The 4,846-nt window shown below is 48.9% G+C and overlaps 1 pseudogene; it reads left to right on the top strand.

Moving 5' to 3' along the window:
- Positions 1–3,245: 3,245 nt before the first annotated feature.
- On the top strand, positions 3,246–4,235 carry LOC102012636 (annotated as a pseudogene).
- Positions 4,236–4,846: the final 611 nt, after the last annotated feature.

The raw sequence follows: 4,846 nt of genomic DNA, 5'->3' as shown, positions 1-4,846 counted from the left end.
GTAGTTCACGCTAGCCTAGCTTTAAACTCATTATGTAGACCAGGATAGTTTCAAACTCATGGTGATCTTCTTACCTCAGCCTCCCAAGTACTAGGATTACAGGCATCAGCCACCATGCCTGGTTTGTCTCACCTGTTGTACATTAGAGTAGCCTGAGCAATCTTTCCAAAAGGGCTTTAAAACTCTCCACTGTTCTGCTGGGCAGACATAGGAGTGCATTTCTGTAATCCCAGTACTCTAGAAGGCTGAGGCAGGAGAATTGCAAGTCTGAGCCAGGTGGAGTTGATTAGCCAGTCTCTGTGTCAAAATAAAAAATAAAAAAGGGCTGGGGATGTAGCTTGGTGTGAAGGCTCTGCGTTCAATCCCCAGTAACGCACGCACACACACACACACACACACACACACACACACACACATTCAATTATTACTATTATTATTTTTTTTTGTCTTTTTGAGACAGGGTCTCCCTATAGTTCAGGCTGACCTTGACTCACGTTGTAGCCCAGGCTGGTCTCGAACTCCTAACAGTCCTCCTGCCTCAGCTTCCTGAGAGCTGGGATTACAGGCATGGGCCACCATGCCCAGCTTATTATTTTGTTTCGAATGTTATCAATTTAAAATGTGTGGACATTTGTTTTCTTTTTGTTATATAAGTACATTCTACATAATAGCCTCAGTTTTGCTTTTCATCTCACAAAGCCTAAATGTTTAATGTATGATTTTTTTTTTTTCCTTTTGGAACAGGTTCTCACTATATAGTGTAGGTTGGCATTGAACTCACTATGGAGCCCAGGCTATCCTGGAACTCTCAGTGATCCTCCTGTCTCAGCCTCCTGAATGCTGTGATTATAGGTGTGCACCACCATGCCCAGCTATACTGTATGATCTTTACAGAAAATGTTTGTTGATCTCTGCTCTTGACAGTGTCCAGTACTGAAATTGAGAGGACACCCAGTAATGTTTTCCATGTTTGCAAGTGTTGAATAATATTTTCCAGGAGAGAAAGAAACATTCTTTCTTTCATAGAGGTTATGTTCCAGATGGGATTGGGTAACAGGCAACAAATAAAAATATGCAAATCAATAGATAATTTTTAAAAATTGTTTTTGGTTTTGTTTTTTTTTTTTCCAGTACCAGGAATCGACTCACGACCTTGCGCTTGCCAGGCAGGCGCTGTGCCGCTGAGCTAAATCCCCAGCCCCCATAAATAGATAATTGAAGTAATGCTGCCAGAGATATAGCTCAGTGGCACAGTGCCTGCCTGGCAAGCACAAGGTCCTGAGTTTGATTTCTGGTACCAAAAAAAAAAAGTGTTCTGAGGTAATGCTATGTGAAAATAAGGCAATGTGATGGGGTGAGGACTCAGTTGAATTGGGTACATACAGAGTTCAACCTGCTGATAAAAGGGAGTCAGATGTGCCAGGTGTGGTACATACCTGTGATCCCAGCACTCTGGGAGGCTGAGGCAGAAGGATCACAAGTTGAACCTAGACTAGATAACTTGATGATTTAATGAGACCCTGTCTCAAAATACAAAATAAAAAGGGCTGGGGAATGTAGCTTAGTGTGAAGGCCCTGGGTCCAGTCCCTCATACTGCAATGGGGCGGGGGAGAAAGACTGACATGTCTATGCCAAGACGTGAGCCATCCAGACCAGGTATCATGTTTGCCTCCTCATCTATCATGGGGCCAGATAATGCATCTTCTTTGCAGATGGCTCTATCACTCTCCACAGCATCACCCGCCTCTCTGCCTCCGCTCGGGTACTCCCACCCCTGCCCTACCCTAGTTGAAGGGTTCCTGTGCGTTTTGCCTTTATATCTTCCGTTTTGCTAGTAGACTCTGCCACCTTCTTGGTTCACATGCTTTCCTGAAACAGGGTGCCCTGCTGGAGAGGCCACAGGACAAGGAAGTGAGGCCACGAGTCCCTCAGCTCTTGAGGGACGGTGTCAGCCAACAATCACAGGAGTGAGCGTGGAGGTGGATTCTCCTAGCCAAGCTGGCACCTTGAACTGCACCTTGTGACAAACCCTGAGCCAGAGGATCCAGTGAAGGTGTGCCAGACTCCTGATCCACAGAAACTCAGATAAGCAATGTTGTTTTAAGCTCCTAAGTTTTAGGGTAACGTTACATGGCACCAGGTAATATACCAGATGAATCTAGTGGGCTCCAAGTTCATGCTCTTCACAGTTTTAGTACAGTAGTTTGTTTTTTTCACTGTCCTACCTTGTTTGCAGGTGCAAAGTGACGTCCATCCCTCACTGGATGGCCTACATGTCCTCTACACAAACTTCTGGTTTCTTAAGAGCTCCGCTTGGGGCTGGGATTTAGCTCAGCAGCACAGCGCCTGCCTAGCAGGTATGAGGTCGTGAGTTCAATTCCTGGTACCAAAAAAAAAAAAAAAAAAAAGTTCTGCTTATCTCTAAACTCTCAGTCCTAGAATCCAGAAGTTCAACTCCTTTTTTAGTCATTTGCTCTTACGGTTTAGGACAGTTGGGCCAATTAGCTAAGCATTCTACCCCTACTCCACCCCACCATCCCAGAATGCTCTTTGTCTTCAGGGTCAGGCCAGCCTGAGCAATATGATGAGTTCAAGCCTAGCCTGGAATACATAGCAAGACCTTGTCTCAAAAAACCAAAATCAAAACCAGAAAACCATTTGGAGTATCATTCTTTCGAGAGGACTCATGCAGTGCCCAGGTTTGCTTTTGAGGGTAGCGATGCTGTTAGACAGACCTCCTGGGTTTGTAGGCAGCGTTGTGTGGGATCAGAACCCTGCCAGGGCTGAAACAGGAATTGGCTAACGAGGCCTAAGAAAGCACAGGGATGAGTGGTGCCCAGCCTGGTACATCGGCCCTCTGGGGAACTGTAAAGTAGGAGACCAGAGTGCTGCTTCAAATCCATTTGTCCTAATTTTTGGGGGGGAGTGTACTTACACATCTTGCTATATGTATCTTTCTGTTTACCCATTTAGCTTTTTTCAATTCCTCACATATGCATGTTACCGTGTCAGAAGTCTTTTGCTCAAAATGTTTTTCTTTCCTTTTGGTTCCTTGGAAAAACACCAAATGGCAGATGATGCTGGTGCAGCAGGAGGGCCTGGAGGCCCGGGGCTTGGTGGGGGTAGGTGTGGGAGGCCAAAGTGGAGGGTTAGGCAGTGTCCTTGGACACCTCAGGGGCAGGAGGGGCAGGGTGAGAACAAGGAGTGGGTTCCCATCCCCAGGCTGGGCTGGCTGGTCAAGGACATGAAGAGCTAGGCCTCAGAGGACGTTTACCTCTTCTCCCTGCCCATCAAGGAGTCTGAGATGATTGACTTTTTCCTGGGTACATCTCTCAAGGGTGAAGTTCTGAAGATCAGGCCCGTGCACAAGCAAGCTCATGCTGGCCAGCGACTAGGTTCCAGGCATTTGTCACCACTGGGGACTATCATGGTCAAGTTGGCCTGGCTGTAAAGTGCTCCAAGGAGGTAGCCCCCACCATCCGAGGGGCCATCATCCTGGCCCAGCTCCCCACTGTCCTTAAGCAGAAAGGCCAATGGGGGAACAAGAGCGACAAGCCCCACACTGTCCCTTGCAAGGTGACAGGCTGCTGTGGCTCTGTGCTGATGTGGCTGATTCCTGCCTTGTGCCTGTGCCCTGTGCCAGGAGGCTGCTGCTGCTGCTGCTGCTGGCACGGATGACTGCTACACCTCTGCCAGGGGCTGCTCTGTACCCTGGGCAACTTCACCAGGGCCACCTTGGATGAGTTCTCCAAGACCTAGGGCTACCTGACTCCGGACCCCTGCAGCGAGACTGTATTCACCAAGTCTCCCTACCAGGAATTCGCTGACCATCTTGTGAAAGCCCACACCAGCCTCCAGAGGGCTCAAGCTCCAGCAGCACCTACAACATAGGTCTTTTACACAAGAAAAAGTGAACGAAATCTGTGGGGAAAAGAAGGTTCTCTCTTTTCTATCCTTATTTCAGTAGATATTTATGGTCTGATTTCTTAGAACGCCACCACACCCGGCCGTTCTTGCCTTATTTTTTGATAGTAGGAATGTTGCCAGTCAGCTGAGGGTCCTTCTGACCATTCAGATAGAAGCGTGATTTGGTAAAGCACAGCTCTGCTAGCAGCCCTGATGTTGCCCAGGCACCAGTTAGTGCTGGATTCTGTCAGCCAACACCGCCGGTTGCTGTTGCTCACATTCTGAATGCAGCCTAGGGTTAGGGTTAGGAGCTACAATAAGGTCACTCAGTGCCCCCCCCCCACTTGCTAATTAAAACTTACTTTGAGCCAGGTGCAGTGGCGCACACCTGTAATCCCAGCACTCTGGGAGGCTGAGGCAGGAGGATCACAAGTTTGAGCACTCTCTGAGCAATTTAGTGAGTCTCTCTCTATTTCAAAATAAAAATTAAAAAAGGGATGAGAATGTACAGTGGTAGTCCTGGGTTCGGTCGCCAGTACCTCTAAAAATAAAGCAATCCCCCCCCAAAAAACCCACAAAAAACTTACTGTGCCCTGTGGCAAGATCTTGTTAAATTACAGCAGCTACCGATTCTGCTATAGGGAGTAACGTCTCTAAGGAAATCCGTTGGGAATTCTTCAAAGAAAAGACTCTGTCTGGGTGGAAGTCCCACCCACGTCGCTTCACAGGTGAGAGGAAGCCCCCGCCCTCCTCTGGTTCAAGCCCCATTGCGGGCGGAGCTGCCTTCGGCCTTGCACGTAAGGAGAGCGGCGGGAGCTCCGCCCTCTACGTGCTCGTGGGGCGGGGCGCGGACTGGGCGCGAGGTGATTGGCCGGGGGGCGGGCCGTCAGGCCGGCCCCGCCCAGCGCTCCCGAGATCCCGGGTGGAGTGACGGGTGGG

This window comes from Chinchilla lanigera, unplaced genomic scaffold, assembly GCF_000276665.1.
Source record: "Chinchilla lanigera isolate Chin_1 unplaced genomic scaffold, ChiLan1.0 scaffold00071, whole genome shotgun sequence".
Classification (NCBI taxonomy): Eukaryota; Metazoa; Chordata; class Mammalia; order Rodentia; family Chinchillidae; genus Chinchilla; species Chinchilla lanigera.
Note: the sequence above shows the minus strand (reverse complement) of the source record. Positions and strands in the feature narration are given on the sequence as shown.